Genomic DNA, 13,950 nt, shown 5'->3' with positions numbered 1-13,950 from the left:
ACAGATGTGGTTAGCATTTCAATCTTTATAGATTTAACTTAACAGTTCAGTGATGTTTTATGAACTGAGTTTCCTTATGTATCTATGATTCAATCAACCTCAAGGATCTGAAAAGTGCTTTTGAAATTTAACATAAAGCCTTTCATACTGACCCTTGAGTAAGACACACAATTTAAGAGCGTTAGTTCACATGAATAAAACCTAGTCCATAATGAATATCTCTAAGATAAATTTCCTGTCTCTTTTATGCTAATCAGCCCCCAAAGGGAAGAAAAAATAGATGTCCCCACATCATACCAAAATAAACCATATTTAAGTTAGTATTATGGTAAATACTTAAAAATGAGTCTTCAGGCTGTAACAGTATAAGCAACATTTACTATGTTAATCACAATCATGTTTAAAATTATGTGAAAAAAAAAAAGATTGCAAAGGCTTGTTCCCTATTGTGGTACATGAAATAAAGTGGTTACTTCATAACTTGATTTTGAAATTCAAAGAGAAGAAGGAAGAAAGTTTTAATATGTAGGGCTTTAAAAGGAGATAGTGTGGTGTCAACACAAGCAGAAGTATACAGGGAGAGCCCAGGGGAATGCAAAACAATAAGCTAATTAGAGAGGAATTTGTACTATTGTCATGAGGGTAGGGGGAGAGACAGATGGAAAAAGCCCCATCAGGTGAAACAACTCCAGATAAAAACACATGCACAGTAGCCTGCATGTACCGTGTCTTGGACAGGCTTGTCTTGTTTTACCCAGGAAAGCTATTGTAGGGGATTCAGCATAGTCAGGCCACTCTAACAGGAAAAACAAAAAGATACAAAATATGTACTATCACCTTGTTGAAGATGGTTAATTTAGACAATTAGGAATTACTTGTTTCTTTTTGCTACTAATTTTTCTACATAACTGTTAGATATAAAGAAAGTCTTCAAATTAACAAAGTTGCTATGAAATTGTTACCTAATAAGATCTACTTTTAACAGAGGAACAATATATGGAACTAATATTTTTTCATTCTACTTGTAGAAAACTAAGTTTTCTTTATATATTACAAATAACTTATAAGGGCTTATGCAGATTTAAAATCAAAACTAAATATAATCACCCCGATCACTTATAAAATTCCCTAAGACCATTTTGCCTGTTCCCCACAGGTAATGAGGGTCTTGATTAAAAAATAGTGAGAAGAGTGCTAAATATTCATGTTTCACCTTTTAATTATTATTTATAGTTTTAATCTACCCCATAGGTCGGCAAACTTTTTCTGTAAAGGGCAAAATAGTAAATATTTTAGGCTTTGAGGGACATTTGGTCTTTGTTACAACTACTAAAATTTGTCACTGAAGCATAAGAAGAGTCATAAACAGAATGGTAAATGATTGAGCATGGCTGTGTTCCAATAAAGCTTTATTTACAAAAACAGATGGAGGGCTGGATTTGGTTGTGAGCTGTCATTTACTACTACCAAATATATAGAGAATTTGAATTAATAATATGAAAGACAGCTGCATTTCTTTCTGCAAATTTTACATTTATAAAAGAATTCTCTGAGCCTTAAAGTTATTCTCTGTTAGGCTACTTTCTCCGCTAGATTATGAATTCTTTTACAGTAAGGACCTTGTAATATTCAAGGTGTGTGTAATATATATATATATATATATATATATGTGTGTGTGTGTGTGTGTATTATATATATATGTGTGTGTGTATATATATATATATATATATATACACACACATATATATAATGACTTGGATGAGAGTCTTTATTTCATTGAAAAACATTTTCCATTTTAGAAGTTTCTAAAAGTTTCTCTTTTCAGATAGTATCTCAAGGCTCAAAGATTTTTAACAATTTGAATAATGAGCATGAGACACATAACTGAAGAAGTTATAGTCTTTTTCCATCATTTAAAATAAATACTTTTATCAACTTCTCTACAAGGTGTATTGATTAAGCTTTATCTAGACCAAACTTTTAATTTATAATTTTTACCAGAGGTGGGGCGATGTTATCTCCTGTAGACTCAAGACTTCTAGCTTCAGCCATGCAACACACAATCTTTAGGCTCCACAAATGGTTTTGTCACTGGTCCAGTCCTCTGTATTATTTCTCAAATAATGACTTAGAAAGTGAAGTTATCTCCATGGGCTTTCATTCTTATTAAATTTTCTATTTAATTTTTTTTTTCTGGTGAACTGCTGTCCTCAACCCGAGCCACTATACCTTATTTTATGATTTATTCTCCATAGTCTGGAAGTCTTCACCTGTACTTTACTACCCTTTTATGGGGTGTCCAGTTTCTGAAACTTCAGTTGTCCTGTGAAGATGCGTTAATCCTGGGTAACATGCGTCTATTGGGATTGCTGTGATTTTACCTAAAATTCCTTATTACTAACTTATTTGTTCCTGTATCATCTGAAGATTGTTTTTTATTGGTCATATATTCTCCCATGTCAAGCACTAGAACTGGTCAGCTGTGGAGTATTTGTTTGACTCCATTGGACCATTCCAGTGATAAGTGCTGAACTCTTGTTGAAATATTTATTCAAAGCATAACAACTTTGGCATTACAAAAAACAGAATTTTATAGTAACTTAATTTCCTACAACTTTATGGTACACTTTTCCCCCTAGCCATGGAAAATTTGAATCACTTGACATATTTAGAATTAATAAACCAGATTTTTCTTTAAATGTTTTTTTAAACCAGCTCTGATTATATTTTCTACCAGTTAATACCAACATTTTGCCACTTACATATGGTTTTAAAATACATTAAAACTTGGGGCGCCTGGGTGGTGCAGTCGGTTGAGCGTCCGACTTCAGCCAGGTCACGATCTCGCGGTCCGTGAGTTCGAGCCCCGCGTCGGCCTCTGGGCTGATGGCTCGGAGCCTGGAGCCTGTTTCCGATTCTGTGTCTCCCTCTCTCTCTGCCCCTCCCCCGTTCATGCTCTGTCTCTCTCTGTCCCAAAAATAAATAAACGTTGAAAAAAAATACATTAAAACTAAAGATGAAAGGACAAATACACTTTTTATGATATAGAAACTAATAGCAACAATATTCATCCTCATTTCTTATTTCTCTGCTAAAATAAAGTTTCTGTTGTCGCTACAAATCTAAAACAGCTCACATTTCCTATGCTGTTTCAAATTACATGAATTTTAGGGGCGCCTGGGTGGCGCAGTCGGTTAAGCATCCGACTTCAGCCAGGTCGCGATCTCGTGGTCCGTGAGTTCGAGCCCCGCGTCAGGCTCTGGGCTGATGGCTCAGAGCCTGGAGCCTGTTTCGGATTCTGTGTCTCCCTCTCTCTCTGCCCCTCCCCCGTTCATGCTCTGTCTCTCTCTGTCCCAAAAATAAATAAACGTTGAAAAATAAATAAATAAATAAAATAAAATAAAATAAAATAAAATAAAATAAAATACTTATATATTCAATACAGTTTTCCAAGGTATGAATGTATGCCCAGGTTCTGGGGGGAAATGGATTGGTTTAGCTATCTGTAGAGGAATCCACTGTAATAAATAGGTTAGTAATAGAATTGGGGCATCTTCCAAGTGATCATTAAGAACCTCAAGGTCTGACTCAAGTCATCACCAAGGAAGTACACATTGTAAGGATCTTATTTTAAGCATGTATTTTTTAATTTATTTTAATAGGTACAAAAGAACATATAGCAGAAAGTTCATGCTTCACTCATTAAATTGAAAAAGAGAAGGAGGAGGAGGAAAAGCAGAAGGTAAAGAAAAAAGAAAAGGACAAGGAGGAAGAGGATTTGAGGGATAAGAAGAGGAAGAAGATAAACCACATTACTACCAGTAAGAACAAGAAAGGAAAAGACCCTTGTCAGTGGGATTTCAGCAGAGTTTAAGAGTCTCTTCTGAATAATCACAAGTACTCATTCTTTCTGACAAAATCCCCATGATTTTTTTGAACAAACTCTAACGCTGTGTTAATGGTTAAAATAACCTTCTGATATTGATTTGGTTTCTCAAAAGGATTTTCCTACATAGAAAACATAGTATAAATTAGGTACAAAATAATGTGATCTGTTGTGATGATCTTTTGATGTGTCAACTTGGCCAGGCTACAGTCCCCAGTTATTGAATTAAAAACTAATCTATGATATTGTTGTGAAGGTGTTTTGTATACAAAATTAAAGTCTGTAACCAGTGTACTTTAAATAGGGATATATCCAAATAATCTGGGTGACCCTGATTCAATTAGCTGAAAGCCTTTAAAAGCAGAGCTGAGGCTTCTCTGATGAAGAAGAAATTCAGCAGCTGGGTAGCAGCTTCAGTTGCCTGACAGTTTCAGTCTGCTCTTCTTGCTGGCCTGGCCTATAGAGATTGGGATTGCCTGGACAGTCCTCACAATTATGCAAGCTAATTCCTTGCACTAATTCTCTCAGTCTGCATCTCTGTTTCTCTGGTTGAACCCCAATACACCTGTGTAGCATATCTATCGTTATCTTATTAAATCAGCTGTGTGGGTTAGATTTCAATTCGTTCGGAAATGTATTCCAGAGAAACTATTTAAACCCATGTACTTCAGAGCCACCGTAGAAACAATGGCTCAAACTTAACATTTATTTTCATTCCCTTTATGTACTTCTGTCTTTCTCATCTGTCTAATCAGCTTAATCTAACAGGGTGAAAGCAGGTTGCAACTCAAATATGTCCAAATACATATGACTGGCACTTAGTATGTATTTCTTTTTTTTTTTTTTTTTTTAATTTTTTTTTCAACGTTTATTTATTTTTTTGGGGGGGACAGAGAGAGACAGCATGAACGGGGGAAGGGCAGAGAGAGAGGGAGACACAGAATCCGAAACAGGCTCCAGGCTCTGAGCCACCAGCCCAGAGCCTGACGCGGGGCTCGAACTCACGGACCGCGAGATCGTGACCTGGCTGAAGTCGGACGCTCAACCGACTGCGCCACCCAGGCGCCCCACTTAGTATGTATTTCAAGTTCACTTCATGTAGTAAGTCATCTTAAAAAACACGCTTTGGTAATTAGATATGTATTATATATACATATATATATATGATATTTATATATATACATATATTCTATGTATGTGTGCAGATAGATAGTTAACTCTACTTTTCTCCGTATGTTATCCTATTTCCTTGTTTCTCTTTAGAGCAAAAGACCTTGCAATAGAAGTCTCTATTTTCTACAATTCTCTTTCTTTTTTTTTTTTTATGTTTTATTTTTTGGATAACTTTCATAAGATTTTTATGATAATATTTTTCCAAAATCACTGTAATTAAGAACATAAGTAACCTCCACTTTGATAAATACAACAGTTAATTCTCAGTCCTTATTTTACTTCAATAATTAAGGAAAAGTAAAAAGTTGATGGCAAATGGCCACCAAGTATTTGAATAAATATTTTGACTCACAACATTTTTAAAAAAGCAATTACAAACACAATAAACGGTTTTTTCTACTTCTTACATGAGCAAATCTTTTTATTATTTCAATGGTAGTTCCCATTTTTCACAGGGGTACATTATGGGTGTGTAACTATCACTGCCTGACATGATAAATGAATGAGTGAGTGAATTTTATAGCAATGTATCCTACAGATAGCCATTTAAATTTTAGAGCCTTTTCTAAAAGTAATTAAAATGAAGAAATGAGGATACTTAAAATGTTTAGAATTTTTAATTTGAACTTAATAAAGTTCATTGAAACATTTTAAAAAACAAAAAGAAAGTAATTAAATAAAATTTCTAATATACTCAGTGAAGGGTGACATTAGGTCAAAAATATACCAGTGAACAACAGCAGTTGTCAGGTAGGAATAAACTTCCAATGGTTCAGCAACTAAAGGAAGTCTAGAGTGGCTGGGAAACAGCATTCAATGGGAAGAGTGTTATAAAGTGAGACCGATCATGCAGGGTTTATAATCCATTTTTAGGCACTGAAATTTACCTGAAAAGCAATGAGAAGCCATTGAAGAATTCTTAAGTTGAGGATTAAGAAATAAAGTTTTGATTTTGCAAGCATCATTCTGGTTCCTGTGAAGACAATAGATTGTAGAAGATGGAAGGGAGGCTAAAGGGAGACCAGAAAGAAGGTGCTGCAAGTTTCCAGAAGTGTAGCATCATTTTTTCCCACCAATATGTGTGCAAAAGAAAAATACAAAATAAAAGAAATGGGACTTGCATGGGACTATTTCTGGACAATACTCAGGTGCATATATCTCTCCCAGGGCAGATACATTTAATTTCTGATTTGAAATCCTCTAGGGATTTTTTTTTTTCTATAGTGATTGAGGAAGCTTACTGTAATCAGGGTTCTCCAAAAAGATAGAGGGTATATAGAAAGATATTTATTATGAGGGATTGGCTCACATAATTGTGGAGGCTGAGAAATCCCACAATGTGCCACCTTCATACTGGAGAAACAGGAAAGCTAGGTTGTAGTTCTAGTCCAAATCTGAAGATGTGAGGACCGGGGCTGGGGCCAATGATGGGAGTTCCTCCCTGAGTCTGGAAGGCCTGAAATCCAGGAACTCTGATGTCCAAGGGCAGGAGAAGATGGGTGTCCTAACGAAAGTAGACGGCAAATTCGCACTTTTTTCTGTCTTTTTGTTCTATTCAGGCCCTCCCTTAAAAGACTGGGTGACGAGGGGCGCCTGGGTGGCTCAGTCGGTTAAGCGTCCGACTTCAGCCAGGTCACGATCTCGCGGTCTGTGAGTTCGAGCCCCGCGTCGGGCTCTGGGCTGATGGCTCAGAGCCTGGAGCCTGTTTCCGATTCTGTGTCTCCCTCTCTCTCTGCCCCTCCCCCGTTCATGCTCTGTCTCTCTCTGTCCCAAAAATAAATAAACGTTGAAAAAAAAAAAAAAAAAAAAAAAGACTGGATGACGCTTACCCACAATGGTAAAGGATATCTTCTTTACCCGGTCTACCAATTCAAATGCTACTCTCTTCCAGAAACACCCTCACAGACACACTCAGAAAGAAATGTTTTACCAGCTGTCTAGACCTCCCTTAACCTAGTCAAGTGGATATATAAAAATCAGCCACCCCAAAAGCCAATCACTGAGACGATGGAGCCACAAGACAGAAGCATACTGAATCAGTAATTTGTGGCATAGAGCAGTTGGCTGACAGAGTTACCTATTTTGCATTAGCAAGAAATAAATCTTTGCTGTGTCCAGCCACTGAGCTTTGGGTATAGTTAGATAAATTAGCCTATCTTAACTAAAACATCAGGTGGGTGAAGATGCTGGTTTTCATTTAGATGGAAATAGAAAATCATGGAAATAGATGGAACAATTTAGGGAGACAGTTCAGAGAGAGGAGAGGGGACAGGGGCCCAGCCCAGGGAATTCCTGTGAAGAGGAAACTCCAATGCCACAGGTGGCAGGTACTTATGTGAATAAATAAGGCAGACACTGTGATAAGAACTAAAAATAATGATATCCATCTAAAGTTGATACTTACTCAGTATGCTGACATTTATGTTTAATAGAAAAATAGGTCCAAGATCTCCAGTTTTTGAGAATTCCAGTTTTTCAAGGAATACACATTTTTAAATTTGAACACTCTTAGTTTTTAAAAGTGGCCAATTTATCTTATTAAAAATTTAAAAAAAAGTCAGTCCATTGTATTAGACAAACTTGGTGTCCTGGCCAAATAACACCTGTGGACCTCGCCTACACCCATATCATCATCTGAATATATTCAAATTTTATTTTCCCTAAATACATGGATACACAAGCATACGCGCGCGCACATACACACACACACAAACCCTAATTTTTGACTTTAAGCGAATTCTGCTTTTTATTTTGTATAAGTTGGCATGGAAAAGGAAAATAGAGAGAATAAAAAGAGAGAGAGAGAGAGAAAGAAAATCAAAAGCAGGCATTGTATATGGATAAGTGATCAGAAAGAATGAATCTCCTTAAGTTCTGCTGCTCTTAAACATAGCCTAACCAGCAGGACAGAGAAGAGGACGATGTGATGCCAGTAATGACAACTTCCCAATATTAAAGATGTGATAACTTGAATTCTGGAAATGTTACATAAATATAATTTATCTGCTTAAAATAGACTGTTTGTTCAGATTACTCACACTGAGTGTCTGTGTGTGTGAATGTAACTGCTCCATCATGGGTAGGTAGTTATTTTAGCATATTATTGGAGGAGAATTAAGAGGCAGAACCTTACTCTCAGTGGCAATGTATCAAATTAAAGATATTGTTAAAAGTGGTTTAAACAGAAATATGTTGCTATTGAAATAAACATTTTCAGCGTTTCCTTTAGATTGGCATAAGTCCATGGTACAGTAAAAGATTGCAGCAGTGGAAGACAGACAGAAGGAAATGGCTAGTCCAGCACAGACAGACAAAAAGGAATGTGAAACAGCAGTTGAGAGTCATGAAGGATGGAATGGGAAGCTCCAAAAAATGGAACCATGCTTCCAGAAAAAAAGAAGAAGAAAAGGAAGAATAGGGGGAATGGAAGAGAGGCAAGATTCAAATTGAAAATTGCTGACAATTTTCCTAAAATAGAAGATCTAAATTCTCAAATGGTCTCACCCTCTTGAGTGCCAACTAAAATAAATATTACTTAAGTAATCCACAGCTCAATACAAGTTAGTGGACATAAGAAATCATTACAAAGAAAGACAAAACCCTAAAAGGAAAAACAAAGTATGCTACAAAGTTTGGCGATGAGAAAAGGTTAAAAGAAAAAAGAAGAAGGCGGGGGGAAGTAATTGAAATAATCAGGTTAGAAATACACTGTTTTACGTCAAAGTTATAGAACACATGAATCACTTGCTGTGATTTCCCACCATTATTCCAATGGCAGACTTTGCTAGTCAGTCATAGTGCACTTCCCTTGAGCTAAAGTGTGTTCCGGGCACTTATCCCCACGTTGTGCTTGGCATTTGATGTGAGCCATGGTTGCTATTCCTGAGCAGCCAAAAGAGAGTATGGACCATGGCAGATTATAGGCAGTCACAACAAAAAGTTTCACCTTTTTGCAAAAAGAGTATCTTCCCTCTGTCTTGCATGGCCACTCACACGGGTTTCATGGCCGAGTGACATGTGCATTTCTTCCTGGCAGGATTTTCCAGCTGTAGGGTAGACTCACTCAACTGTAACCAAAATCCTCACTCAGCCTCCTTCCCCTCTCTCAGTTATTGGGCATCAGGGCTTTTCATCTTTCCCTTATGTTTATGGTCTAGTTCTTGGGAAGAAAAATATCTTACTTGTATGTTTTTTCAGTACTGTATTAGTATGGTATATCTAACAGGTTTTCCCAGTGTACAGCACAGATGCAGTTTTATCCTAATTTTATGCCATGTCCATTTCACACAAATGTACAGATGAGGAGAAATGTTGCCATTTCCCTTGAAAGTTCTGCTAATCTCTACTTTTGATATGCCCAAACTATGCAAGGTTTTCTCTGGTGTTCAATGTTGGAATAAATTTTATTGTAAATCCTAAAACTACTCGGACTATGGTATCATATTACAATGTTTCTCACCTATTTCCATCAAAGTATTTCTTATGACAGGGAAGAAGGAATGCTTACCTCCAGTTATTTGGAGGTAGAGCCTAACAACCTTGATGAGAAAAACAGTTTTTTTTAAATTACAAGGACTTAAAAAAAAAAGTTTATTTACTTTATTTTTGAGAGAGAAATGAGAGAAAAAGTTTTTTTTTTAAACTACAAGGACTTTTAAAAAAAGTTTATTTACTTTATTTTTGAGAGAGAGAGAGAGAGAGAGAGAGAGAGAGAGAATCCCAAGTAGCCTCCATGCTGTCAGTGCAGAGCCCCAGGCAGAGCTCAATCTCATGAAGTATGACATCATGACCTGAACTGAAATCAAGAGTCCAAGGCTTGGGGCGCCTGGGTGGCTCAGTCGGTTGGGCGTCGGACTTCAGCTCAGGTCACGATCTCGCGGTCCGTGAGTTCGAGCCCCACTTCGGGCTCTGGGCTGATGGCTCAGAGCCTGGAGCCTGCTTCTGATTCTGTGTCTCCCTCTCTCTCTGCCCCTCCCCCATTCATGCTCTGTCTCTCTCTGTCTCTCTCTGTCTCAAAAATAAATAAATGTTAAAAAAAATTAAAAAAAAAAAAGAGTCCAATGCTTAACTGCCTGAGCCACCGAGGGGCCCCTTAATTATAAGTTTTATCACACAAAGTATGAAATAAGTGTTTCTTCTTAAATGACAATAATAAAAATAATCTCAATTTTATGGAAAGACATGACAATTCTTTCAGAAAAATCCCTGAAATTGTCATTGCTGCTATCAAGTTCACATTATTTTAATATAAATTTTATTTCTCTTCTCATCGCTACTACGATAGGATAAAAACTAATGGTAAAGTATGTCAAAGCACCTGGGCTTCAGTAACAACAAAACAAAATCAACTAATTCCGTGAGTGGTACAGCAATTATTGTTTTCAGAATAGGTTTCTTAATTTATGAAGAATGTGTAACACAAGTACATATATAAGCTATCTACAAACATAACGCAAAATAATGAATACTCAACAGATCCCTTCACAATTGTGTGAACAGTGGACACAAAACAGTTGGCAAGGAATGTAAATTGAGATTGCCGAATACCATTTTCCAAGGTAAATAAGAAATCTCTTGGGGCGCCTGGGTGGCGCAGTCGGTTAAGCGTCCGACTTCAGCCAGGTCACGATCTCGCGGTCCGTGAGTTCGAGCCCCGCGTCGGGCTCTGGGCTGATGGCTCAGAGCCTGGAGCCTGTTTCCGATTCTGTGTCTCCCTCTCTCTCTGTCCCTCCCCCGTTCATGCTCTGTCTCTCTCTGTCCCAAAAATAAATAAATGTTGAAAAAAAAATTTTTAAAAAGAAATCTCTTTTCTAATAGAACATATTTTATGTGTTATGTATTTTATGTGCCCTCTATTTTTTTTCAAATCTAGAACAACATTTATTTTCAATATTAAACCTAATGTCTGTGTGTGCCCTCTATTCTTAATTTATATTTAGTAGCAGCATTTGGAAGTAAACCATCAACATATATGATTCATTTACACGGACCATGGAAACAAATCCTTAAATGATGTGCTTTTTTGATTTGTAACTGATTTATTATGCCTTTTATATGGTCTGTTTATTTTACTCTTCAATCTGTCCTTTGGTTTGAAACCATAATTATTTCTTAAAAACAAAATAATGGAATGAGTTAGAAGTTCTAACCTTGTTCTGCTGTGGGGTTTGTGTGAGTGTGCATGTGTTGTGTTTTCTGTGATCCATATGTAGTCTGAAACAAAGAAAGTGGAGGTTTAGATGTTTAATTTGTGTTCTTGTTTGAATTTCAAGATTTGAAAAAAATTAAATTTGAGAGGCAACAGTGTGAAAAAAATATGATTGACCTAGAGGTCTTCTATCACTAACTGCATAATTTGACAAAATTATTTGATCTAAATTCACACCTATAATGTGATCAGAAGATAAGCTTTGTTTTCCTTCCAGAACTAAAGTTCTATTTCTTGATATAATCATATTCTGTGGCACTGACAATATTTCAGCAGCCTGATGACTTATAGTACATTGTCTCAGGGAATGTAAATCATCAAAAGAATTTTACAAAACGATTTCTGGCAATTTTTACTGCTTATTGAAAAGTTCTTGATGGTTGAGTTCATCAAAAGTGACAACTAACAATTAATTGTATTTTTTCTCACTACAGATTTGAAGAAAAATACTGACTACAACCAGCATTTAAGACCCCAGGAAACGTCACTGTTTTTTCTTCAGAGAGCATAGGATTTGGATCTACCAAAGCAGCATGGATTAATATCTTGATATATACATTTAATGGAATATATGAAGGTATAAAGTCAGCCCACATGATAATAGTTAAGTAGTTGTTGCCCAGTTGAAATCTTCAACAATACTTTGACTCACCTTTTTTTTTTTTAAATAGAATTTAAAAGCACAAAAAAACTCTTAAGCTTATTCAATATTATTTCAACTTTATTTCATTTACTAAAGTCCCTTGACCGACAATTTGGAAATTTTAAGAAAATTGTTTTCCAAACGTTAAAATGTAAACGGTAATTTTTCCCAGTACATGACGATAACACATCATTAGAATTCACACATTGGTTTAGAATTTAATGACTTAACTTTAATGATATGGGCTGATCTAGTGGCTAAAGTTGGCGTCCTTTATTTAAAGGTGATTATTGAAAGAACTGAAGATTCTGGATATTTGTTTTCAGGATGGGCTGCAGGCATTTTGTAGAGCCATACGCATTGAAATGGAAATATGAGCTGGAATTAAATATTAGTAAATGAATATTTACTGAAATGGAATGTTAGTAAAATCCAACTTTACTTTCATTTAGAGCCGAGTTTCAAAGACAAAAGGAAATTTGTAAATGGTGCTGTAAATAAATTTCTACACAATTTGTCATAGCAAAAAGATAGGAATAATAAGATCTTATGAAACTGAATAACATTAGCATTATTGTCAACTGTTAGGTCTATGGATGAAAGTGCAAAATGACAGATAAAGATAACAAAAAGCCTAATTAAATCAAGTGTTAATTCATGTGTTGTGGGTGGTTTCCTTCTCGTGACCTATAATTGTATTGAAAGATGGTGATTTATAAATGCAAATCTCCATTGTTTTCAAAACCCCTTTAGACAATGTCTTGATTTGTTTTGTCTTCTCTGCCCCTCCCTTCTTCACCCAACATGCACACATGCTAGCACACTCACTCACTCACAAGTACCTACACATATGCACACACGGAATCTTACAACCAGCCAGGGTGCAGCCAACATATCCGTCTTATCACATATCCTTCATTTCTGCATTGGTATCAGAAATGAAGCTTCACTAAGAACAGATGAGAAAATTCAAATTAAAAAAAAAAAGAGAGACAAAACAACAAATAACAAATACAAAGGTTATAGATGTTAAAAGTAGTTTAGCAAAGTATATTTCCCTATCCCCTTTTTTAAACTCTTACATTTTTTGTTGCGACTATATTTATTGCTAGAAATAAATATTCTGTTATATCTCAATTATATCTCAATAAAGCTGGTATACAAAGAAATAAAGATTCTAGTTTCTCTTTCAGTCGTTTAACAAGTTTGGAGGGGTACCTGGGTGGCTCAGTTGGTTAAACCTCCCGCTTCCGCTCAGGTCATGATCTAACTAAAGGCTCATGAGTTTCAGCCCCACATCAGGCTCTGTGCTGACAGCTCAGAGCCTGGAGGCTGCTTCAGATTCTATGTCTCCCTTTCTCTCTGCCCCCACCCCCCAACTCATGCTCTCTCTCAATAAATAAATAAATAAATAAACATTAAAAAATTTTAAAGTTTGGAAATGCAAACTTTTAAAAATTATTTTTAAGAATTTTTTCTCAATAGCACTTAGGAGATGCAGCTCTCTCTCTCTCTCTCTCTCTCTCTCTCTCTCTCTTTTGTTCTATTTCTTATAGTAATGATTGAATTATAGAATTTCAAAAAGCCACAGAAAAAAGCAATAGATAACTCAAATATACCTCTGGGTTAAATCTATTGTCACCATTTGGTGAACATCATTAAGACAGTTCTCTATACATAGAGGAGGCTGGCTATATATACATGCATGCATGAATGTATGGATGGAGAATAAATAGACATATACATTTTAAGGTAAGAGCATACTTTAAAAGATATTTAAGAATCATTAAATGAAAGTAATTCATCTTTCCTAGAATGAAAGTATTAGGGCTGAGTGTTATTTTCTAGTCGATTTTCTTCAATCTGAGCTGTAGAATATTTTCTTCCATTGCAGGAAGGAAAAACCTATTTTGGGTTGAGAATAGCTTTCAAAAATTCCAGGGTGGGGACATACAGATTATATTATAGAGAACTGCCTAATTCCTGAAGTTAGGCAATGCTATAACCCTGCCAGCCTTTCTGTACTGGTTTAGAAGCTAT

The 13,950-nt window shown here is 35.9% G+C and overlaps 1 long non-coding RNA gene across 1 annotated transcript in view; it reads left to right on the top strand.

Annotated features, from left to right (window-relative positions):
• The window catches only part of LOC123595920, a 94,608-nt gene extending 81,518 nt beyond the window's left edge, over positions 1-13,090 (top strand). The window contains exons 3-4 of the long non-coding RNA XR_006711431.1: positions 3,663-3,821; positions 11,702-13,090. This is a non-coding gene — a long non-coding RNA (uncharacterized LOC123595920). The remainder of the gene's footprint in view (positions 1-3,662; positions 3,822-11,701) is intronic.
• Positions 13,091-13,950: the final 860 nt, after the last annotated feature.

This window comes from Leopardus geoffroyi, chromosome B1 (assembly GCF_018350155.1).
Source record: "Leopardus geoffroyi isolate Oge1 chromosome B1, O.geoffroyi_Oge1_pat1.0, whole genome shotgun sequence".
NCBI classification, from domain to species: domain Eukaryota; kingdom Metazoa; phylum Chordata; class Mammalia; order Carnivora; family Felidae; genus Leopardus; species Leopardus geoffroyi.
This window is presented reverse-complemented; position numbering and strand designations above follow the sequence as displayed.